At 41.0% G+C, this 26,667-nt stretch overlaps 1 protein-coding gene across 23 annotated transcripts in view; it reads right to left on the minus strand.

Moving 5' to 3' along the window:
• Positions 1 to 15,060, minus strand: part of B3GALNT1 (beta-1,3-N-acetylgalactosaminyltransferase 1 (Globoside blood group)) — a 34,446-nt gene extending 19,386 nt beyond the window's left edge. The window contains exons 1-4 of one of the 23 annotated variants that reach the window (XR_010116484.1): positions 14,418 to 14,723; positions 13,064 to 13,152; positions 12,753 to 12,845; positions 10,761 to 10,855 (exon numbers count right to left, since the gene is read on the minus strand). The gene's annotated coding sequence lies outside the window, so the exon portion shown is untranslated. The other 22 variants (XM_063620397.1, XM_063620401.1, XM_063620404.1 and 19 more) reach the window with 22 other exon arrangements.
• Between the last annotated feature and the right edge of the window lie 11,607 nt (positions 15,061 to 26,667).

A 26,667-nucleotide genomic window follows, 5' to 3' on the forward strand; every position in this document is an offset into this window, starting at 1 on the left:
CAGGCACGGTGGTGCGCACCTGTAGTCCCACCTACTCGGGAGGCTGAGGCAGGAGAACTGCTTAAATCTGAGAGACGGAGATTGCAGTGAGCTGAGATCCTGCCACTGCACTCCAGCCTAGGCAACAGAGCAGCAAGACTCTGTCTCAAAATAAATGAATAAACAAACATCATTAATAAGGGACAAAGGAGATGTTCTTACTAATAGAAGAAACCATCCAAAAAAGATAATTTATCATAAAGCTCTGTAAGAAGAAACCATCCAAAAACATAACAATCATGAAGCTCTATAACCATAAAAACATAGCATCAAAATATACAAAGCAAAACCTGAAGGGTATGGGTATAAATGGGAAAATTTATAATCCTAATGGGAGATTTTTAATACATCTAAGTAACTGATACATCAAGCAGATAAAAAAGGATATGAATGTTTCAAATAATATTATTAATCTTGATCAAATGAAACATTTAGTACCTTTCATCCAATAAAAAGAATAGAAACATAGAAACATTCATTTTTAAGACAACATAACACTTTTTTTTTTTTTTTTTTTGAGACAGAGTCTCGCTCTGTCGCCCAGGCTGGAGTGCAGTGGCGCAATCTCGGCTCACTGCAAGCCGCGCCTCCTGGGTTCACGCCATTCTCCTGCCTCAGCCTCCCGAGTAGCTGGGACTACAGGCGCCCGCCACCACACCTGGCTAATTTTTTGTATTTTTAGTAAAGATGGGGTTTCACCGTGTTACAGGATGGTATCAATCTCCTGACCTGGTGATCCGCCTGCCTCGGCCTCCCAAAGTGCTGGGATTACAGGCGTAAGCCACCGCGCCTGGCCAAAAGTTTCATTTTTCAGCTATAAATCAGGCATCACAAAACTAATTCAATTATTGTGAGGTTTAATGGAAAGAACTTGGATTAACCAGTCAGCACAGGGCCTGGTCCAGGACCAAGAGCACTTAATGGTTTCTGAATATTCCCAACATAAAGAAATGATAAATTTTTGAGGTTATAGATATCCTGAATTTCTGATTTGACCATTACACATTATATGCATGTATCAAAATATCACATGTACCTTATAAATATGTACAATTGTCAATCAATAAAAATAAATGTATTTTTAAAACGATACTCAGGCATGCAGATAAATAAGGGCTCAACTGAAGTGGCCCGTGTGTTCATAGCATGTGTGTGTCATAGAAATCAAACTGGCCAGAGACCTCGGATTGGCTCATTTCCTGATAGTGAGAACACAGGGCAGCTGGCCTGCCTCCTTAGGACAGCTGAGCAGTGGGCTACAAGGACCCTGACACTGTTCTAAACGCCATGTCCCAAGGGAGGGACGGAGAGAAGAATCAACAATATTGATGAATAGAAAACAATATGAAAAGGCCCAACAGGGAAGTACACAATTATTTTATTACTGACTTCTTAAATGCCACACATCACTGTCAAGAAAGAAATTATAACTTAAAAATAATTTCCATTTTCTAAAAGATAAACTTGTGGCCAGGCACTGTGGTTCACACTTATAATCCCAGCACTTTAGGAGGCTAAGGCGGGAGGATCGCTGGAGGCCAGGAGTTCAGGACCAACCTGGGGGAACAGTGAGACCCCGTACATACAAAAAAAAATTTTCAGATAAACTTGTACTTATATTAACTACACATGAATTTGCCAACTATAAACAATTTCCATTAAGCTAACAGTATCTTATCTATCCCACCAACTTAGTGCAATGCTGGGTGAACAGCAGGCCACCAGTAATTACTTGTTGATTTAGGGGTTGATCTGCAGCAGCTGAAAAAAACATCTCAAATACTAGAAAAGCTCAGAAAACCTCCAAAGATAAAAAAGGTTATTAGTTTCCAGTGCATTAAGTGTACCGACGCTTCAACCATCAATGAAAGCACCATCCTCAGAGAGGGGGAAATCAGCACTTCTGTTATTAAATGCTGTAGCTTTACAGCAGCCAAAGATGGCCGTCTCCTTCCCGATGCCCCAACACTCACAGGCTGTATCTCTGTCTTATCTACAGGTGTTATAGCCGCAAAAGGGCTCTGTGGGCCAAAACAATCAGAAATCATTCAAACAAACTTAAAACTATTATTATTATTATTATTGAGATGGAGTATTGCTCTGTCGCCCAGGCTGGAGTGCAGTGGTGCGATCTTGGCTCACTGCAACCTCCATCTCCTGGGTTCAAGTGATTCTCCTGCCTCAGCCTCCTGAGTAGCTGGGACTACAGGCACGTGCCACCACGCCTGGCTAATATTTGTATTTTTAGTACAGACAGGGTTTCACCATATTGGTCAGGCTGGTCTTGAACTCCTGACCTCGTGATCCACCCGCCTTGGCCTCCCAAAGTGCTGGGGTTACAGATGTGAGCCACCACGCCCAGCCTAAACTATTATTTTTTAGTGGAGGGCTTCTCAGAGTTTTTAATATGTTAAGGTACATTCTCTGAGAAGAGGATATAATATGCAATGTTTCTCAAATTTCTCTGAACAAAGAAGACATTTTAATAGGCTTAATTTTCAGAGCCTCTGTCAGGACTAGCATTCTACACCTTTGGAAATCCCATCCTAGGAGATTTATTTATTGAATTAAGAGGCCAGTTTCTGTGAACTATTAAACCCATAAAAATTGTAGTAGTAGTCTGGAGTAAATACAAATTGGCTCATTTACTTCAGAAAACTTTTTAGCATTATTAAAGCTGAACATATATGTACCCCACAATATGGCAATCCCACTCGAGGCAGAACACTCACCATTAATGTGTATGTATGTTAAGGACATCAAGAAATATCCAAGTGGGGGCTCAAGTCCTAACAGCAGCCCCCCTCAAAAAATGTACAAGAAAGGTCATTACAACACACTAGTCATGACAGCCCCAACATGGGAACAACCCAAATATCCACCCACGGTAGTGGAGAGAATCTATATAACAGCACATTATCCAAAATCGACAAACTACCACATCACATGACATGATGGACAATCTGCCAACCATAATGTTGAGTGAAAAAAGCCAAGCACATAAAGAATAGACACTATGTTTCCATTTACACAAACTTGAAAAGTAGGCAAACTAAGCTATGGTGTTAAAATTAGGACATTGTAACCTCTGGGGAGAGGGAGGAAATATAATTGGGAAGGAATGAGGGGACTTTCTAGGTGGTAGCCATGTTTACTCTGACAATTCACCTTACTCTGTGTTGAATTTGACAATTCACCTTGTAACTTATGCACTCACCTTTTTGTATGTCATACTTCACTATAAACATTTTTTAAAAGCTCGACAGTCCAGTCGGTCATTCTGTGTATCACTGTGTGCACTCAGTGTTAACAAGTATTAACAATGGTACCTGGACAGGGCAACAGTAACTGCTTCCAGGCACCAGATCCTGTAATCTTCATGAGAGCCACATGAATTAAGGTGCTTTAAAAACCCCTATTATCCCCTTTTAATAGGTGAGAAAACTAAGGCTTGGGGAGAGTCAATACGCTCAAAATCACAGACTTGTAAGTGGTAGAGACAAATTCAAACAACACTCCAGATCTCACGTTCTTGGCTGCTAGATCCCAGGGAGTGTGCTGCCTGCTCACTATGCTTCCTATGCTAAGGAGCTCTTCTGACCAGAGCTGCTTTTAGTTTTACTTTCTTGCAACCATTGAACCTCGATATAAACAGTATAGCAGCATCACAGCCTTATCATTTTCACAAGGAAGACTCAAAATTCCTACCCTTAAAACCTGAAATACAAATTTTTAACAAGAATAGTAACTAATTGTTCATGAAGATATACATCTTTTTATTTTACACCAAAAACATACTGGACATCACTAGAAAATAAGTGGGGGTATCAGTGTTTGAATGCAAAGATTCCAGGAAAACAGACAGAGATACTACAATGGCACAATTATTTAAGCCAAAATAACCTGAAACTCTTTCCTGGGGTGCAAAAATGTTGGCTATTTCCTGCAAAAAGAAATCAAATGTAATTATTTAAAAAATAATTATTCTAACTGCAAATGTAATATATGTTCATTACAGAAAATTTAGGGAATGCCAAAAAAGCATAGAGGCAATAAAGCCTTAAAAATAACAATATTAACATTAAAAAAAAATTTAGAGATGTGTCTTGCTATGTTTCCCAGGCTGAAGAGCAGTGGCTATTCACAGGCACAATTATTTTGCACTGCAGCCTCAAACTCCTGGCCTCAAGTGATCCACCCCAGTAGCTAGGACCACAAGCATGTGCCACAATGCCAGGCAACCATGTTCACATTTTTTATGAAGATCTGTCAAGTCTCTGGCTCCATGGGTTTATATAAGCCCCTCTTTCATTTGCTAATACTACTCCCTCCCAATCCTATTTCAACCACAATGGCTTCCATTCTTTTTCATTCTTTTAATCTTTTAATTAAAAAATATATAAATATATAGAGATGGGGTCTTGCTATGTTACCCAAGCTGGTCTCGAACTCCTGGACTCAAGCAATCCTCCCACTGCAGCCTCCCAAAGTGCTGGGATTATAGATGTGGGCCACCAAACCCGGCCTGGCTCCCATTCTTATCCCTGAATATGTCAACTATTTTCCTCCCTTGCAGAGCCTGCACTTACTCTGCCCCTCCAACCAAAAAGCTGGTTGTTGGAAAGGCTGGCTCCTTCTCATGCCTCAGATCTCAGCACAGTGTCACTTAGGAGAGTCCTTCCCTGACCCCCTATCTCAAGAAGTAGTTCCCCCAGCACTTATTTTCTATCACATCCCTCGTTATTCCCTTCCACAAAGTTTATGAATGTGCTTTGGTTAAGGAATAGGCCAAGGCGAATATCTGGGCCAAAGTGACTTAGCAAGTTTAGGGCACAGGCACATACTTCACTTGTTAGATAACCTGTCTTTGTAAGTTTATACTTGGCTTTGAGTTGCTATTGTTTGTAAAAGGTATAACTGCCCTGCTGATGCTGCCCACGGGGTCTGAGTTGGCTTGATATGGCTTGGGGGTGCACTAATGCCCAGAGAGAGTAATGCTACTGACCCCTGTAAGGGAGAGTGGATTGCCTTGAAAGCGGGAAGTGGGGACTTATGCCCAGAGGGAAAAAATTAAGCTGCTAACCCTGACACTGGTATTATAGGCCAGGGAGTGCAGCTGCAAGGGTGGGGGCAGCAGGAGCAGGCTCATAAGAGGAGCCACAAAGCTGAAGCAAACAGCCAAGATAAAGAAACTGTGAAAAAGAGTGTAAGTAAGCTGCTGATTAAAAAGCTGCTGAATAAAACTACATTTCACCTGCCTAAAGCCCCCCGAGTGTTCTTTCAGCTATTTGCCCATCCACCCACTCCCCTCGGACCTCAGCTGGGACTCAAACCTAACACCTTGTTGGACCTCAGCTGGGATTTAAACCTAACACCTTCTCAGCATTTAACCCTATCTAGACTTTTAAAAATCTACTTCTATTTGTTTATTGTCCATTCCCTTCAAAAGAATGTAAGATTGGAGAGGGGGAAAACCTGACCCAACTTATTCACTGCTACATATCCAGTGTCTAACACGTAGTAGGCGCTCTGTAATATTTGCATACTTTGCAAATGGTTTGGTAACGTACTTTTACCACTTAGTAAATATTCCCAAGAACAAACCGAATCCAAAAATAAACTGAATTTGTTGATTATGCTTTTCCTCAGCTCTCTTCTAATAATAAAACCTTATTGTAACAGGCTATGCTGATTCTGATCATGTGCATTTTAAAAGGTCCAAAAAAAACAAGAAAAAAATTTCAGTTAAATTTTAGGTCCAAGCACGCTAGAGTCAGGATCATCCATATGCTAACTGTTATAGATAATTACCAAACTACTGTCAGTTTTGCAACATTCTAACTTTTCTTCTACATAAAATACTGCAAAGGGAATGGAAATCTTAATTGCCTAAAAAAAGGTCCTGTGCATGTTAAGTTTAATTCAAATCATCATTACACCAATCATGTATATTCCTTATAAAGTGAAAATAACTCACATATCAATTCACATCTTTGAGGGAAATTTCCCCAGTACCCTTTCAAACTAAACACATTAACTCATAAAGCAATATAAAACTCTACCATTCAATTAGACTTGTCAAACATCTAATTATTTTCACAACTCACTGCTGCTTTGTGTTTGAGGCCCTCCCCTGATTATATTAGAAATAAACACAACCAGTGCCATCTGACCACTACTTTTTCTTCCCCTCTTCTTTAACCCAGGGGTTCTCACTTTGCGGCACATTATAATCTCCCAGAGAACTTGAAAAATACTGGAAGCCAAGCTGGATCCTAGGCCAACTAAATCAGAGTTTCAGAGGGTGGCAGGGCTCAGGTGGCAGTAATTTTAGTATACATGCTGCCAAAGCGAGCACCAGGTGGCAGTATTTTTAAAGCTCCCAGGTGATTTGAATGTGATGCCTAGACCCTCACTACTCAAAGTGCGTGGGCACCACCTAGGAGTGTATTAGGAATGCAAAGCCCCAGGCCCCACCCTAGACCTAGTGAATCAGAAACATTTTTAACAGGTGGCTTGTAGACATACTGAAGTTTGAGAAGCACTGAAATCCACTTGAGCAATTACTCAACCTTTTAAAGCTTCAGTTACCTTATCTGTAAAATGGGAGCAATAATACCTTCCTTGTGGGTTTATTGCGAGAGCTACATGAAATAATACGTGCTAAACATCTAGGATGGGGCTGGCACACAGTAAGGGCTAAGTAGATGGTATTGCTGTTATTATTAGAGTCCACACTATATGCTTCCTCTACATATATTATGTCTACATTTCCTTTACAAACCTTGCTCCTAACTCCCAAATGTGTCTTACATGGCATGACATGCTCTATAATACAATTAAACATGCAAATAAATCTTAGTGGATCCACCTTCTCCTTCCAAATCAGTAAGTCTTCTCCTAGAGTCCAAGGACTCTGTTTTCCTAGAATCTCCCAGCGCCTGATGTTCTGCTATCCTGTAAATACGAGCCCCAAAGAACTACTGGTAGAGGTCCACAAAGCCAAACGCACATTTCTTGGTTCCGCCTCTGCACATGTGCTCCCCTCTCCTGGGATCCTTCTTTCTGCCCCATAGTCTTTCTACAACTGAACATCATTTTTTCTGGGCACCACTCACACTGTCAAAAGTCTCACCATAGGCACTTGTAGCAACTGGAGGAGAGCTGCAAAATACAAGAACCTTTTCCAGCTGTAGTGCATGTGATATTCAAGTGGCATCAGGCTACTTTGAGGATTGTGCATATTTGATATGGTTTACATTTTTCTCCTTACTTTGGAGCATACAGCTGGACATATAATAGGAAGTGAAATTTTATTTACTGAATGAATAGCAATTGGTATATTTACTTAATCTGATAACACTTAAAAATGAAATGTTTTACTCTGTCAGGGGAAACAAAGGCTCATGTTAAAAAGAACCTGCTTTCTACTCTATCCAACTTCTTCATACTCCCCTCTCTCCAAAATTTTAGCAACATTCCTTGCTTGGTCCTGGCACTGTAGTAAGTACGTTTTATATTTCCATTCGTTTGATGACTACCACAATCTTATGAAGTAGGCACCATTATTATAACATTTATCTTTCAGTTAACCAGCTTGAGATTTGGACACCTGTTCACTAGTCAGGGTGTCAGAGCCTGCAAAGCAGCACTGAAAACTCAGGTATCTTCACCACCCCAAGTAGAGTCTGTAGCCACTGCACTACAAAAGCTTCCCTCCTGCCTTGTTTTATCCTACTGACCTGGTATCTTCATACTTTCACAGTGTAGCACCTCTGTTCTTCCTCAGAGGAGAAGAGTTGTCAGAGCTAAACCAGAAACTTTTGGCCAGGCGTGGTGGCTCATGCCTGTAATCCCAGCACTTTGGGAGGCCAAGGCTGGCAGACTGCTTGAGGCCAGGAGTTCAAGAGCAGCCTGGCAACATGGTGAAACCCCATCTCTAATAAAAACACAAAAATTAGCCAGGCATACTGGTGCATGCCTGTAATGCCAGCTATTCGAGTGGCTAAACCAGGAACTTTAAAGAAAGGGAAGTTTAGTCCAATTTCCACGCAAATCATGCTCAGCTCTTCCAAACCCTCACCCAGTTTTCAACAAGTCCTCCCCGACAAGTTCACTTTTTGGCAATGGAGAAATTCCTGAAGGGACTAATGTTAATGAATCTGTATTCCAAATAACCCTGAATAAGTTGCTGAGACTCTGTAAACATGAGTGAACACTTATGACACAAATGCAATGACCATCAGGAGCTAGAAGAGATTCACTGAGAATGCTCTGTTTGACTAACCTAAGCCCCATTTGCAATAGGGTTCTTCAACAGAAGATCAAGGTAACTCCTAGATAACACCTAAGAATCAAGCTTCTCTGTAAAGAGAGCTGGACACTTAAAGTCCTTCTGAACAAAATGGGAAAATGTGAGTAATGATAGTGGCTAGATGGCTTAAAAATTGGCTGATCCATCATAGCCAGTGTATTTTTCATGCAGTCATTTGTTCAAGAAACACTTCTTGGGCTTGTGCTGGACTCTGGGAATAGTGTTACACAAAAGTGCCAGGGACCTGCCCTCCTGATGTTCTAAGGTTGACTGGAGCATCTTTGTCAAACTGGGGAAAAAAATCACAGGCCTATCTTTAGCCTTTTCTCATTTCATATTTCTAATTAAAGAAATGGAATGTGGGCTTATTCAATTTTATAGGCAAGAAAAAAACAGGAAAAAATGACAAATTCATTGAAAGATGTAATTACAATCCAAAAGGTTTTAACAGGTGAGAAAAAGCTAAAGACAGCAAGATGAAATTTGATGGGAACACATTTATTGTCCTATGTCAGAGTTCGAAAAACCAGCTGCACGAGAGCAGGATAGGGGGGCCATTTTAACAGCAGCCTAAGCAGACCTTACGGTTTAGGTGAGTATGAGTCCAATATGATAAAAGGTGGTGAAGTAAAGGAATAACTGGGCAGTCAGGAAACAAGGATTCTAGCTCTGGCAGGGAGGCCAAGTCATTGAATTTGGGGAGTTATTTCTCAGCAGAATTCTAGGACATTGGGCTAGGATACCTCTCAGGCAGCATCTGGCCCTACCAGCACAGAGATGATGTTCATTCTTGCACACCACTGTGTCCCCAGCACCTAGCATAGTGCCTGGCACACAGGAAGCACTCCCAAATACTTGTGAATGAATGGCAGTGCTAACAGAAACTCTACAAGTGAATACTAGTGTCCCCCTTCTCTAACACACACACACACACACACACACACACACACACACACACACCCCTAATACACTCCTAGGTTCAAGAAATGGAAAAAGCATCTGGGCAAAAGGGGGTCATAATTCCATAGCTCCATATGAGTTCCATTTTGAAAGGGTCACTGAAGTTACAAGAGGGTAACTCATTTGGTGAAGGGTTTATCCTCTCCCATAAGGATTGCATGACATGTGGCTGAAGGAACTGGGGATATTCTGTTCTGGAGACAAGAAAAGCTTAGAAGTGCCATGGTAGATACTTTCAAATTATTTTGAATAATATGTAAGTATCACTCCATAAGGCAAATGAGAAACCAAAGATAGTGTTATTCTAAGAAACGTTAAAGGTCCCTTCTAATTACAAGGTTCCACAACTTTGTTATTGATGTTTAAAACACAGTTCATAGAAAAGGTTTCATTTTGGCATATTTTAAATTGTTCAATTTTTAAGAATGAATTTGAAGTAGTTACTGAGTTTAAGAAAAATGCCCACCTCGAGCACCACTCTCTGTAGTTGTCACACAGTTTTAGGTAGACAGTGAGTATAAATACCTAGACTTCATTACCATTTCCCAATTCTGCCCTTGAAACCCTGCTGGTTGCAGCACCACCACCCTCAGGTATCTTCTAAGATGTGTGGGAAAATGTCTCTCATTAAAGCTTCATTAAAATGGAAGCCTGCTGCTTCAGTGTGCTGAGGTAGAAGACATCTGAGTTTTTAAAGACACAAGTAAGACATATATATATATATATATATATATTTATATTTATATACTGTTATACAAACTACTTTCTTGTAGGTAAAACAATCCCTGTATATATGGGAATCCCTGATACATTTCTGGGTTGTGGCATGCAGAATCTTTTACGGATTTCTGGGTTTGGGCTGAGAAAAATGAGGAGCAAACAAAAGCAGCAGGACTTTAGAAGGAAAATTTAGCTGCAATTTTCTTTTTGCTTCTGCCCTCTCTATATTCCAGTAAGAACATAAAAAAATCACTCTTAATAATTTGCAATACATGTTAGGATTTTTAGCAGGGCTGTTTTTTTTTTTTTTAAAAGGCATAGTGAACTTCTGGGCACTATACAAGTTTATAGTGCTTCTAACTACAAATTACAAAGCACATTTCATGACACTGTAAAATCTGTGTTAACATCAATCTCATTTTCCAGGGAACAGTGCAGCCCAGGTAGAGGAAGACATGGAATCCAAACTCAAGCCCTTCAAAACTACAAATTACAAAGCACATTTCATGACACTGTAAAATCTGTGTTAACATCAATCCCATTTTCCAGGGAACAGTGCAGCCCAGGTAGAGGAAGACATGGAATCCAAACTCAAGCCCTTCAACTCCAAATGCCAAGCTCCTTCTGCCAGGGCACAGTGCCCCAGGAGAGACCAACCTCACATCTAATCTCACAGCCTCCTGAGATTCTAGGCAGGGAGCAAAGAATGCAGCAGAAGCAGACACACCTTTACACTCGGGGTGAGCAGTCGGAGAGCACCACGTGATAGAGCAGCCAGTGGGAAGAGCCAACAGGTCAACCGGGTCCAGGGAGCTAAGAAAACTGGAGCAGAGCAAAGATCACACAAGTCAGGCAGAACAGCAGTGAGACTGCCCTGAAAGCTGGGCTTTCTGTATCTGTTTTGTTACAAAGAGCTTTATCAACTGGAGGAAGGGCATCGAGGAGCTGCTCTAGTTAACATTTCTTCCCATTATTACCCTAAATTGAGAATATTACAGTTCTTTACCATTCTTGTTAGTTAAGCCATCAATTACCTTTGCCTTAGTCATCTGAGGGTATTTCATTCATTCATTCAGTGTTCTGGACCTGTGTTAGAGGTTGGGGAAGCAGACAGACAAGCCCTGTCCTCAAGTTGCCGACACTCAATGCAGAGCATGGTGGAAGACTCACAACTACACACTTCACACCGAACGAACATCATGAGTGAGGGCCACCTAGAGAACATGGGGGAGGCTTTCCAGCTCAAATGTTTCCAAATTAGTGACCAAAATCCACAGCAGGGAACTGCGTTTGCACTCTCAGAATGTGTTAGTGCCCAATAGACGCAAATTTAGAGCCTGTATCAGTATGGAGAAAGAAACTATTTAATACTGAGATAAAACTTGATGGTAATTTTTTATCTTAGAAAGTGCATAACTCTATTCTCAACGACAAAGTCTGTAACCAAAATAGTAGCCAAATACAATTCCAGATATGAGATATGGTTTGAGCCCTCATGTCATGCTGCAGGAATAGGTGGCTGCAGGCCTGTGAAATGTTTTAACAGGAAGACTTCTTTATTCTAACTTTTATGAGACTATTCAAAATGCACAGCTTGAGAGTTTAGCAGAAATCCATGTTCTATCCCAGAAGTGGGCAAACTTTTTTCCCCATAAAAGGCAGATAGTAAATATTTCCTTTGTGGGCCCTAGGGTCTGTCTCAGCTACTCCATTTTGCTTTTGCATAGAAAGTAGTAACTCCATTCTTGGAAACAAACTCTGGAAACAAAATAGCTAAATATAGTTCCAGATAAGAGACACAGAAAGAGAAGCAACAGACAATGGGATCCTAGTTACCTACCTGTGTTCAGAGTCAGAAATACATGGGGTGGGAAACTGATAACCTACTCTAGCTTTCTTTTAGTTCCTTAATGTCTCAGAGATTCAAAGAGTTCAAGTTATCTCCCCAGCCAAATCTCCCAACCTTCCAGCACTTGGGGCCCTACCCTACAGATGTTCTGTGGCTTCATCTTCCTTCCCCATGCTGATTGCATGACATGCTGATGCATGACATGCTGATGCATGACAAATTGCCATATTTCTAGCTCATCCTCTCATCTTTCCCTAGCCTCTAATTCACAATATGCCAAAAGGCCTGGTAACAAAAGCAAATCAATATTTATAATATACAACTTTTTTATTAGTATAAAAGCACTGTCCGTAGTCCCAAGAGAGATGTTTGCCAGACAATCTGCTGTTAAATGAACTGTAACTTTTGAGTGCATCTGTTTTTGCAAGGTCATTAAGAGTATCCTGTTTGATTCCACGTGCTTGACCCCATCCATGTGGCTATCTACCACACAGTGGGAGTTTACCCCACAGCGAGCAACAATGATCCATCCCGTTAAAAGCTTCTTTGGTCTGGACATAATATAGTTGTGAAAGGGACAAAGGCATTTCCTAAAAGAGAGTTCTACCTGCATCATCCAACGGTGGATGGAACAAAGCTGGAGGCTGGGCACAAGAAGAAGAGACATCATCCATCCAAAGGGGAAAGAGAAAAAGTACTCAAGGGAGCATTTTCTTAGGCATAAAGGGAATTGAGTCAGAACTTGAAGTTGAATATGACCCACCAAATTAACTTTTTATAGTTATTGGGTTTTCCTGAAAAGCCATATTTTAATAATTCAATTTTTTAGAAAATATATATATTATTATAGCCCGGTGAGGTGGCACACACCTGAAGTCCTGGCTACTCTGCAGGCTGAGGTAGGAGGATCATTTGAGCCCAGGGGTTCCAGTCCAGCCTGGGAAACATAAAGTGGCCTTGTCTCTATTTTTCAAGCAAGAAAAAAGAAAAAAATATATTATCCAAAATGGCTTAGTAGAGCTTCACTCTTGAACTTCTTCAAATCCTCTGGTGAAAGAATCATACTAGAATATACAACAAACTTCGTGGCTGCATCGATACTTAAAACCTTGTAAAGGGCATTATTACGGGCATTTTTAACTAATTAGGATAATTTATAATTTAAAAGTAGATGAACTTACCTGTGGAATTCCAGATGAAATTAAAGCTTAAGTTTTTTGTTGTTTTCTGTATTCCATGCTTTAATTAAAACACTCAGATCTGTTGTGAACTACTGAACAGAAGAACAGAAAAAAAAATATATGAGTCATGACATTAGGAATTATGACATCTAAAATCAATGTTGTATACTTAGCAAGTAGTTTTTGGAGCTATTTATTATGTATCAACACCTTTTTCATTTTTGGAAAAGCCTTGATCCTCTCTTCTTGCTTTCAAATCACCTCATGCTCTAATCTGAAATTATATTTGGACACTGCTTTTTTTGTTTTTTGTTTGTTTTGGAGATGGAGTCTCACTCTGTTGCCCAGGCTGGAGTGCAATGGCACAATCTCAGCTCACTGCAACCTCTGCCTCCCGGGTTCGAGCAATTCTCCTGCCTCAGCCTCCCGAGGAACTGGGATTACAGGTGTGTGCCACCACATCCAGCTAATTTTGTATATTTAGTAGAGATGGGGTTTCACCATGTTGGCCAAGTTGATCTCGAACTCCCACCTCAGGTGATCCGCCCGCCTCGGCCTCCCAAAGTGCTGGAATTACAGGCGTGAGCCACTGCACCCGGCCTGGACGCTGTTTTGACAACAGTGTTTATTTTCAGGTCTGGAGTTATCCAATGGCCATTCATTTGAATGAACATTTTAGTCTATGAGAGGAAAAAAAGTCATAGTCTCTTATCTCTTAGTAATAAACAGTTCTCTTCTCCAGACTGATACACGTTCGGTAATTTGTGCTTTTATCAGGCATCGACACATACTAAGAGCACAAATTCAGCGCCCTTCTTTTGCTTAAGCCTCCTGGGAGTAGCTAAAAAACTTGTTCCCAGTTGAACACTGCAAACCCAAATTTTCCTTATCTCTGAAAACAGAAAAAAAGACATGGTTTGGCAATTTCCCCTTGATGGCTTTTCCCACAACGCAGCCACCTCCTAAACGCAGGCAATATGTGCAAAATGCAGAGGAAACAAAATCATGAAAGCCCTGCAAATCTCCCTCCTAAATCCAACAGTAAGAAGGCGAACGAATACTGAATTCAACGACAACCCGTGCTTGAGGATGGCATCATTCCTTACTGCTTGGAAAAGTGAGACTCCGTTGCACCTCTAGGAATCTTTTTAAAACGCCTGGTATGCTCCTTAACACCGCCTGTACGAATCCTGTAGCCCTAGCCCCGTGGGATTTCCTCCTCTCTCCGCGCGTTCGCCTCATTCCCCACTTAGTTTCACATTCCTTCCCAATCCCTCCGACATCCCTGCGCCGGGGCCCTTCCCCAGCGCTGGGGAAAGCGTTCGCCGCAGGCCTGTTAGGGGCCCACCAATACCGTAACGCCGTTCCCGTCCTCTTCCTCGGCACCGCTGCAAACGCCCCGGGCCGCTACCCGGATTTGACGGTGGCTGGAGCGGCACAGGCGACGCAAGGCAGGGATTGCACCCTGGGGCAAGGCAAGGTGGACAACCAGCGGATGCGGCCGCGGCCTGGGCCCTCCGCGTCGCCCACTGCCCCACTGGGCCCCTTCTCCCGCGCTCACCCGAGGCGGGGAGCTGCTCGTCACCCAGACCCGAGCCTGAGCCCCAGGGTGCGGCGGCTCAACCCGGGCCACGCTCCGCTCCAGAGGAGTGGGCGGTGCCTCCCGGCCTAGCTGCCGGGGTCTAAGCGATTCCGAGGACGGCGCGTTCCGGGAAAGGCGGGTCCGGTGGCTACGCCTTCCACCCAGCGGCAGGTCTCAATCGCCTCGGAGACCCTGCAGGGCCGCCCTTCTCACTCACCTCCTGTGCTTGGCGCCCACCCAGCTCGGAAGCGGGAAGGTGGCCGGCGCTCTCGCCCTGCTCACACACGCAGCCTCCCCGCATCCGCACGCACGGCCGGGCGCGCGCAGACCACGCGCCGGGGCCGCGGCCGGAAGCCCCTGGCTGCAAGCCCGGGCCCTGGCGATCCCCAGCCCTGTGAGCTCGCATGGCGCGCCCTCTGGGTCCTCGCGGTCACCTTGCATTCCGAGCACGGCCGTGTTATGTATGCCTTTAGTTGATGCTGGCCAAAATTAGACAACTTAGTGACAGACGTCGAGCTAGAATTTTTGTTTGAGATCCTTTTTCCCTGGTCGTCCGTCTTTCCAAGCTGCGAGTGCATGGCCGCGCGGCCCTGGAGGGATTTTCTTGTTAAACTATTTCATACAGAACTAATTAGGAAAGAGGAAATCTTAGGAGGAGTTCTTTGCTGTCTCAGAAGAAATGCCCGTTCTTCTTCTGGAATCGATGGGGAATGGAGTGGGGGTAAGAGAGACACGTCAGGTTTCAATGTCTTGTGTATGGATTGGAGTCCCAGGGAGTTGCTTTTGTACACCTGAGCATAGCTGACCTAAACTCCCAGATCCATCTCCTCAAACTCCTTTTACCAAGATGTGCAGTATTGATTGTACTGGTCCTTTCCTCAAAATCAAGTGGGTCTGGATCATGTATTTAACCACTACCAAGCTCAGCCATGAGCACCACCCCTGATTGTAACCCACACATTTGTATCAAGACTGTAAACGTGGCCCACCATTTCTTTTTGTTTACTGACTCTTTGGCCTGACTGCTTCTTCCTTATAGCCTTTTTCTGCAAAATTACTTATGATAGTTTGAAGGTTCTCTGAAAATAATAGGGGTGAATATAGAGATCAAAATGGGTGTACAACAAAAGTAAGTTTAGATAGTAGCAGTGTAAGTCAAGGACTTAGTTGGCACTGCATAAATAATCAGATCTAAATTATAATAATCAGATCTAAATTATAGTTGAGATTGTTTTCCTGGTTCCAGCCTTGGCAGGTAGCTGTGTCCTTTGCGAGGGTAAAGTGATTGCTGCCCTGCTGCACGCCTTTATCACAGCCATTCTTCACCCCACCTGGGCTGACAGTTCACCTCACTAAGTCAAGGAGGTCCATTAATAACAAAACCAGACAGGTTTCACTGCAGATAGGTTAATATGCTGAAAAAATAGACCTCTTATTTGGAAGAATGCTTTAGGGCATTAATAATATATTTTACAAATTCTGTTTCTTAAAATTTTAGAAAAGTTGTATTTCAATACTCATTTTTAAAATGATTTGAATGTCCTTTCAGTAACCAGCAGGTATATGTGCTCATAGCTGCCAAAACTTCCCTGGAATGCAAAGCAGAGCCATGGACAACAGATTGGGGTAAGAAATTCTCCTAAATGAAGTGAGACAAAAAGGTCCAAAACCTTTACGAGATTATTTCCTTTGAAGCAGTCTCCTTTTTCTTTGTGTTGCATTTATCAGCTTGTGATTGAGTCATCTATTGCTGCATATCAAACTCTCCCAAAATATAGTTGCTTGCAAAAATGTCAATTTAATATTTCTCATAATTCTGAAGGTTGGTTATGTGGTTCCTCTCTGGTTTTGATTGGACTCACTCATATAGATACATTCAGCTGTAGCAGGGGTTGGCCAAGTTTTCTGTAAAACAGGATCAGACAGTAAATATTTTAGACTTTGTCTCTGTCACATACTCTTCTTTTTTATTTAATTTTTATAAACTATTAAAAACAAAGCCATTCATAGCTCAAGGGCCATACAGAAGCAGGCTATGGCCTACAGGCTGTAGTTTGCTGATCCCTGAACTGGAGAATCAGCTAAGCTGAAAGTCCAAGGTGGCCTCACTCATGCGTCTGCTCTCGGCTCCATGTGGCCTCTCATCCTGCAGTAGGCTATGTTTTTGGTCTGTGGGCAACATCCAGAAGAGAGCAGGCAGAAGCTGTAAAATTTCTTAAGGCCTAGACTTGGCAGTCACACAAGATCATATATGCCAAATTCTACAGGACAAAGCAAATTGTGAGGCCTCTCCAAATCCAAGGGACAGGCAAACAGACTCTGCCTCTTGATGGAAGAAGCTGCAGATAATGTGGCCAGAACTAGCTAAACTAAGTGGCAGGAACCTTATTCTTGAAAGTAAATCATCAAACTTCAAATTTATGATATCTGATGGCAGCTATTGTTCTTACTCACTTCTGTCCCCAAACTACCCAAACCTGTTTATAATTCTGTGAGCACTCACTTGCCTCAGAACTTGTTTACAGGTGTCTCTGCCATGAGATTATCAGCAACCTGAGGGAAGAGACAGGCCCTACCACACTGCCTTGCTATAATGTATCTTCAATAGATATATATGGAATTTAGTTGAATAGCCTTGCTGAGGTTTAAAGTCAGGTTATTTGCTTACTTCACAAAAGCAAAATAAATTTAAGAACCCTGCACTATCTACAAATTCCAGAAGAAAAGCACGCATCAAAGAGTCATATTTCACACTCAAATACCATCTGATCAATCAGATGGAAAACTTCCTAGCAATTTTCCAAACATATAATCAAGAGTTAGGAAGCCATATGCCTAATGATAAGTTTGAACTAGCAATCACCTTTAAGGGTATATTACATTTTAACCTTAAATTTGTCTGCAGATGAAAATTGAAATGTAACAACAGTTCTTTTGTAATATGTGCTATATATGTTTCAAGGCAGATGTGGTTCTGGACAGGGTTTCTAATCTACAGGAAATGCTTCTACTAATTGTTCAGTTGAATTTTTCAATATGTGCCTTCTCCAAAATCTTACTGTGACTGTCTTCTTCCACTTGATGGAAAGCTTTGACAATTTATTACGCTTAGAAGCAGCTGGGGTGTGTTTCTAATTGATGATTTGTTATCTTACATTTCTTACTTGACTATCCACATCTTTCATTCTCTTCGGCATTTTCCTCCAGCACTTCCTGTCTTACTGAATTTGATATATGACACTGCCTTTGTGCAAATGCAGACAATATCTTCAGCCTTTCTTCTGCCTCCATCCTTCAGATTACAAATACATGCAAGAGTCATGCTAGTAACACATATGTGACACTTAAACGTTAATACAGTATATTCACATACACTATATCAGTTGATTATTAATACACCAATACTGTGGAGGTGGATACTGTCATTACTATCATTTGGCAGGTAGGGAAACTGGCGAACAAATGTCTCAGAGATACCTCAAACTTAACATGTCTAGGCCAACCTCAGTACCTTCCCATAAAATCTGCTTATTCTCCTGGATTCCTGATTTGTACAAAGCAGCTCCATTTATCGCTCATCCAAGTTCAAATCTCACTTCATCTTTCTCTCTATTCCACATGTCCAGTCAGTCACCAAGTCCCTGTGGATTCTCTCTCCCTCTCCTCTCTGAGATGCCTGCAGCCAAGAAAGCCTCATTCTTTATTTAGGTTTGTATCAGAGCTTACTGTCTGCTCCCTTGACTTCCAAGTTGCCCATCAGGTCCTTCAGATTACCACTAGGCTGTCTTCCTCAAACCCAGGTCTTGTCAGGCATTCCTGTTTTAAGTTGGTCAGTGGCTTCCCACAGGGCACAATCCAAAGGGCTACAGAACCTTTTGTAATCTGCCTCAGCCTACCAGCTCCTGCCATGCATGCATTTTCATGCACTGTCATTGTGCCCACTGTTATCTCAGAGTACAGTTTTATTCTCTGAGTCCCTCCATCCCAGAACCACACCCATCTGACTCATCCAAGTCCCACAACCACTATAGCAATGCTTCTCAAACCTAAATGTGCATAGGAATCACTGGAGAATCTTATTAAAAGCAGATTCTGATTCATTAGGTCCTGGATAGGGCCGGAGATTCTGCCTATTAACAAACCAACTGTGCAGGGCACGGTGGCTCATGCCTGTAATCTCAGCACTTTGGGAGGCTGAGATGGGCAGATAGCTTGAGCTCCTGAGTTCAAGACCAGCCTGGGCAACATAGCAAAACCCCACCTCTACTAAAAATACAAAAATTAGCCTGCCTTGGTGGCGTGCACCTGTAGTCCCAGCTACTCAGGAGGCTGAGCTGGGAGGATTGCTTGAGCATGGGAGGTCAAGGCTGCAGTGAGCTGTGATTGCACCACTGCACTCCAGCCTGGGTGACAGAGCAAGACCTTGTCTCAAGACAAAAACAAAAACAGACAACCCACCAATTGGTAATAGGATACTGCTGGTTGTTAGGCTGCAATTTGAGTAGCAAGAGTCTAGAGCTGCACTGTTCAATAGAACTTTCTGCAATGATAAAAATGCTCTTAGGTATTTTCTGATATTGTAGACACTAATGACATGTAGCTATTGAATACTCGAAATGTAGCTAATGATCCTGAGGAACTGAATTTTAAGTTTTACTTAGTTTAAGTTTCAGTAGCTACATGTGAGTAAGTGGCCACCATGTTGAACAGTGCAGGTGTATAGGAATCCCTTTTCATCCTTCAAAATTCATTCAGCCTTCTGGTTTTCAGTCCAGCATGTAAGACCTTAGAAGTCACCATTCCATCCTAATAACAAGTAAAAAGCTAAACAAACTTAAAAATACTTAACTCTTTGTGTATTTTTTGGAAAAGTGAGGTTATGGGGCAAACTGCATTTCCCAAACTGGAGAGACAGACAGGTAGATACAGAGAATTACAGAATTAAAAGAAAAAAAATGACATTTTGAGCTGGACAAATAAAAACAAACAACAAAACAAACAGAAAACACAGAGAATTATAACTTACCAGAGCAGAAAACCATGAGCTGAAACCTCTACAGGAACCAGTGCTGGGGTAGGAAAACCTAAACTGTTAAATGATGAATTGCTAGAAGTTCTGTGTTGGCAAGTCTGAGAGTTAAAAACTTCAGGGGGACCTAGTCATCGTGGGTGGAACCCATACTTTTTGGGTGTTTTAACTCCTGGAGTTCTACCAGGTTCACACAGTGAATATCAGAGAAACATCCTCCAGTGCTTCCAGCAGGGGGAGGAGAAAAGAAACCATTTTGAAATGTGCCAGAACACTCTGTTCTTCTTAACAAGAGCTGTCCTCAGAAGAAAGTAGCTAAGTGGAACCTAGCCTGCTGGGGTTTTATCAGAGCCTAACTGACCTGGAGGAAGGGAAATACCAAACTCCATTCCTTCTAGACTTCCACGTATGAGAAGGGAAATACCCAAATCCAGCCCATTCTAGCTATCCTATGCTACCTAACATGTTAGGGGTGAGTATAGAAGTAAAGAACTGAGAGGCGTTTGTGAAGTTCATGATCCAGAGGCACAGGCTCACTAAAAGACTGAGACCTAATCATAGGACTATAGAATGCTCCCCCACCTATGCATATACCTTACCATCACATTACTAAAGGAACATCACAGCAATTTCTTTAACCGAGTACATTATGTCCAGTTATCAAGAAAAAATTACAAGGAAAAACACAGTTTGAAGAGACAGTACAAGCATCAGAACCAAATTCAAGATATGGTAGAGATGTTGGTATTAGACCATTAATTTAAAATAACTATGATTAATTTGCTAAGAGCTTTAACACATAAAGTAGATAGCATGAAAAGACCGATAGGTAATGTAAGCAGAGAAATAGATAATTTAATAAGGAACCAAAAAAGATGCTAGAGATCAAAAGCAGTGTAGCAGAAATGAAGAATGCCTTTGATGGTCTTATTAGTAGACTGGACACAGCTGAAGAAAAAAATCTCTGACCATGAAGCCATCTCAATAGAAACTGCCAAAACTGAAAAACAGAAAAAAGACTGAAAAAAAAAAAAAAAAAACCCACCCAGAACAGAATATACAAGAGCTGTGGCTCAACTAAAAAAGGTGCAACATGTGTAATGGGAATAACCAAGAGAAGAAAAAGAGAAAGAAACAAAAGAAATATTTGAAACAATAATTACAAAATTTCCCGTAAATTAATGTCAGACAGCAAACCACAAGTCCGGAAAGCTGAGAGAACACCAAGCAGAATAAATGTAAAAAAACCCCACACCTAAGCATAATGTATTCAAACTACAAAAAAATCAAAGATAAAGAAAAAATTCTGAAAGAAGCCAGTGAAATAAAACCCACCTTATCTATAGAGGAGAAAGGATAAGAATTACACCTGGTTTTTCCTCAGAAACCATGCAAGCAAAAAAAGAGTAGAGTGAAATATTTAAAGTGTTGAGAAAAACAAACAAACTAGAATTCTGCAACATGTAAAATTATCCTTCAAAAGTAAAAAAAAAAAAAAAAAATTGAGGGAATGTGTTTCCAGTGGACTGCTTTGGAAGAAATGTTAAAAAAAAATTCCTTTAGAGAGAAGGAAAATAATGTAGGTCAGAAATTTGGACCCGTGTAAAGAAAAGAATAGCAATGGAGAAGGAGTAAATGACGATAAAAATAAAAACATTCTGACATGGTTTGAATCTGTGTTCCTACCAAAATCTCATGTTGAAATGTTATCCCCAATGCTGGAGGTAAGGCCTGGTGGGAGACAATTGAATCATGGGAGTGGTTTCTCATAGCTTAACATCATTGCCCCGTTGGTACTGTCATTGCAATGAACTCTCATGAAATCTGGTCATTTAATAGTGTGTGGCACCTCACTCCCCAACGCCCCGACACCTGCCAACACTTCCTCGTGCTCTGGCCATGTGAAGAGTTGGCTTCCCGTTCCTCTTCCACCATGATTGTAAGATTCCTGAGGCCTCCCCAGAAAATGAGCAGATGCTGCCATGCTTCCTCTATAGCCTGTGGAACCATGAGCCAATTAAACCTCTTTGCTTTATATATTACCCAGTTTTAGGTATTTCTTTATGGCAGTGTGATAACCAACTGATATATATATTTTTTAAATTCTTAATTGATCTGACAGATAACAGTTTGTTCAAGATACTAATAATGTATTTGATTATGTATGTTTGTGTATGGCTATATATAACTGAAATGAATGAAAGCAATGACACAAGGATAGGATGGAGAAATGAGGATTATTTTGTTATTACAAGGTACTCACACTACCCATGAAGTGGTATGGTGTTATTTGAAAGATGACTTGAACTTGTTTTAAATGTATATTGCAAACTCTAGGGCACCCACTAAAAAAAGTTTTAAAAAATAAATATAACTGCCAGGCACGGTGGCTCAGGTCTGTAATCTCAGCACTTTGGGAGGCTGAGGTGGGCAGATCACTAGGTCAGGAGTTTGAGACCAGCCTGACCAACTTGGTGAAACCCCGTCTCTACTAAAAATATGAAAACTAGCCAGGCATGGTGGCACATGCCTGTAATCTCAGCTACTCAGGAGGCTGAGGCAGGAGAATCACTTGAACCCAGGAGGCAGAGGTTGCAGTGAGCTGAGTTCGCTCCACTGCACTCCAGCCTGGGCAACAGCGAGACTCCATCTCAAAAATAAATAAATAAATAAATATAACTGATATGCTAAGAAAGGAAAGAAGATGGAGTCATATAAAATGCTCAATTAAAAATCACAAAGGGCAGAAAATGTGGAGGGCAAAAGATAGGAACAAAGAACGAGGGTGGTGATATAGTTTGGATATTGATTTCCTTCAAATGTCTTGTTGAAATTTGATTCCCAATGTTGGAGGTGGGGCCTTGTGGCAGGTATTTGGGTCATGGAGACAGATCACTTATAAATGGCTTGGTGCCATTCCTACAGTAATAAGCAAATTCTCAGCTCTGCTCATTCATATGAAAGCTGATTGTTTAAGAGAATATGACATCCCTCTCCTCTCTCACTTGCTCCCTCTCTTGCCATGTAATGCCAGCTCCACTTCCCCTTCCACCATGATTGGAAGCTTCCTGAAGCCCTAGTCAGAAGCAGATGTTGGCACGATGCTTCTTGTACAGCCTGCAGAATTGTGAGCCAAATAAACCTCTTTTCTTTATAAATTACCCAGCCTCAGGTATTGTTTTATAGCAATACAAATGAACTAAGAGGTGACAAGTAGCAAACAGTAACAAAAATGAGCTGGGAGCAGTGGCTTACACTTGTAATCCCAGCACTTTGGAAGGCTGAAGCCAGAGGGTCACTTGAAGACAGGAGTTTGAGACCAGACTGGCCAACATGGTAAAACCCCATCTCTACTAAAAATATAAAAATTAGATGTGGTGGTACACACCTGTAATCCTAGCTACTCAGGTGAGGCAGGAGAATCACTTGAACCTGGGAGGCGAAGGCTGCAGTGAGCCAAGACCACACGACTGTGCTCCAGCCTGGATGACAGCAAAACTCCATCTCAGAAAAAAATAAAAAAGCACTAATGAATATGGAGGATATTAATCCAACTATATCAATAATCACTTTGAATGTCCATGGTCTAAATGCACCAATTAAAAGACAGACATTATCCAAGTGAATCAAAAGATAAGACCCAATTATTTTTTACAAAAAATGCATTTTAAATATAAATATATAAATTAAAAGTAGATGGATAGGGAAAGATATACCATGGTAACACTAATTTTTAAAAGGTGGGGTAGCTACAATAACTTCAGATAGAGCAGACTTCAGAGCAAGGAAGGGTATCAAGGATAAACACTGACATTACATAATGATATAGGGATAAATTCTCCAACAAGACATAACAATTCTCTTTTTTTTTTTGAGACAGAGTCTTGCACTATTGCCCAGGCTGGAGTGCAGTGGCAGGATCTTGGCTTACTGCAAGCTCCAACTCCCGGGTACATGCCATTCTCCTGCCTCAGCCTCCCGAGTATCTGGGACTACAGGTGCCTGCCACCACTCCCCACTAATTTTCGTATTTTTAGTAGAGACGGGGTTTCACCATGTTAGCCAGGCTAGTCTCGAACTCCTGACCTCGTGATCCGCCTGCTTTGGCCTCCAAACTGCTGGGAATTCAGGCATGAGTCACCACACCCGGCCAAGACATAACAATTCTTGATGTGAATACACTTAGAGCATCAAAATATGGGAGACAAAAACTGATAGGATGACAAGAAGAAATAGATGAATCCGCCATTATATCTGGAGACTTCCACATTTCTTTAACAGATGTGGACACATTCCACAGGCAAAAAATCAGACTATAGCAGAACTCAACAACACCCATCAATCAACTGGATATAATGGGCATCTATAGACTTATCTCATCCAGTAACAGCAGAATACACATTTTTCTTAATCTCACATAGAACATTCTGCAAGATAGGTCACGTTCTTGGCCATAAAATACACCATAACACATTTAAAAGAATAAAAAGCATACAGTGTCTGCCCTCAGACTACAGTGGAATTAAACTAGAAATCAATACCAGAAAGACAGCTGGAGAATCCCCAAATACTTGGAGATTAAACAGCATGCTTCGAAATAAAACATAGGTCAAAAAATTACTCTCAAGATAAATTTTAAAATATTTTCAACTAAATGAAAACAAAAACAAGTTATTAAACTTCATGGGATGCAATAAAAGTGCTTAAAGGGAAATTTATAGCATTGAATGCTTAAAGAAAAAAGATCCAAAAATCAATAATATAAGCTTTCATTTTAGGAAACAAGAAAAAGAAGACCAAATTAAAATCAGAGAAAGATAAATATTATAGCAAAAATTAATGAATTGAAAATATGAAATCAGTAGAGAAATCAATGAAGCTAAAAGCTGGTTCTTTGAAAAGATCAATAAAATTGATAATTATCTAACCCTGCTAACTGTATTAGGTCATTCTAGCATTACTACAAATAATTACCTGAGACTAGGTAATTTATAAAGAAAGGAGGTTTAATTGGCTCATGGTTCTGCAGGTTGTATAACCATGTCACTGGCATCTGTTTGGCTTCTGCAGAGGTCTTAGTGAGCTTTTAGTCATGGCAGAAGGCAAAGCGATAGCTGGCACATCACAAGGCAAAAGCAGGAGCAAGAGAGAGGTGGAGGAGGTGCCACACACTTTTAAATTACCAGATCTCATGAGAACTCACTCACTGTTTTGTGGACAGCACCAAGCTGTGAGGAATCCATCCTCATGACCCATACACCTCCCATCAGGCCCCACCTCCAACACGGGATCACATCTCAACATGAAATTTGGATGAGGACAAATATTCAAACTGTATCACTAAGAAAAAAGAGGAGACACAATGCTAATGTCAAAAATGAAAAAGGGGACACTAGAGAACCCAGAGACATTGAAAGGGTAATCAAGAAATATTCTGAACAATTCTAGGTCCATAAATTTGGTAACCTAGATGGAATGGAAGAACACTTTGAAAGACAATATTTGCCAAAACTCAAACAAGGAGAAATAGACAATCTGAACCGGCCTATATCTATCAAAAATGTTGAGTCAATAATTAATGACCTTGCAAAATAGCAGCAGGCGCAGATGTGTTCACTGGTGAATTCTACCAAAAATTAAAGGAAACTTCAGAAGATAGAAGCAAGAGCTTCTGGCTAGCTGACCACATGAGGGTTCCTGGAGAGGGGACACACCCAGGGAAGACATAGAAATGCCACGCGCCCTCCCCCATACATTACCCCATGCATCACTTCATCTGTATCCTTTGTAATAAACTTGAAAATTTAAAAAAGAAGAAGATAAAAACAGAGAGAATACTTCTTAACTTATTCTATGAGGCCAGCATTACTCTAATACCAAAACCAGACAAAGGCATTACAAAAAAACTACAGAGAGATACCTTACATAAACATAAATGCAAATATCCTCAACAAAATATTATCAAATCAAATCCAACAATGTTAAAAAGTATTATACACCACAAGTAAGTGAGATTTATTGTAAGTCTGGTTCAGCATTCAAAAAAAGCAGTGAATGTAATCTGTCACATCAAAAGACTAAGGAGGAAAAATCACATGATCATATTAATAGATGCAGAAAAAGCATTCGACAAAATCCTGCATCCATTAATGGATAAAATAACAATAAAGGCTCAGTAAACTGAAATAGTGAAACTTCCTCAACTTGATTTTTAAAAACCTATTAACAAAATCCTGTGAAAATACCAATGAAATTCTTCACAGAAACAGAGAAAACAATTCTAAAATTTATATGAAACCTAAAAGACTCAAAATAGCCAAAGCTATCCTAAGTAACAAGAACAAAACTGGAGGAATCACTTTACCTGATGTCAAATTATGCTACAGTAAAAAGTATGCTACTAGCATAAAAACAGACACATAGGCCAATGGAACAAAACTGAGAACCCAGAAACAAACCCACACACCTACCATGAACTCGTTTTTAACAAAGTTGCCAAGAACATACACTGGGGAAAAGACAATGTCTTCAATAAATGGTTCTGGGAAAACTGGATATCCATATGCAGAAGAATGAAACTAGACCCCTGTCTCTTGCCATATATTAAAATCAAATAAAAATGGATTGAAAACTTAAATATAAGACCTCAAATTGAAACTACAACAAGAAAACATTGGGGAAGCTCTCCAGGACATTAGTCTGGGCAAAAATTTCTTGAGCAATACCCCACAAGCACAAGCAACCAAAGCAAAAATGGACAAATGGGATCACATCAAGTTAAAAAGCTGCTGCACAGCAAAGGATACAATCAACAAAGTGAAGACAGCCCACAGGATGGGAAAAAATATTTGCAAACTACTCATCAGGCAAGGGATTAATAACCAGGATATGTAAGGAGCTTACACAACTCTATAGGAAAAAATATAATCAGAAAAATATGGGCAGTAGATTTGAATAGACATTTTTCAAAAGAAGACATACAAATGGAAAACA

The sequence above is a fragment of the Symphalangus syndactylus genome, chromosome 17 (genome assembly GCF_028878055.3).
Source record: "Symphalangus syndactylus isolate Jambi chromosome 17, NHGRI_mSymSyn1-v2.1_pri, whole genome shotgun sequence".
In the NCBI taxonomy this organism is placed as follows: Eukaryota; Metazoa; Chordata; class Mammalia; order Primates; family Hylobatidae; genus Symphalangus; species Symphalangus syndactylus.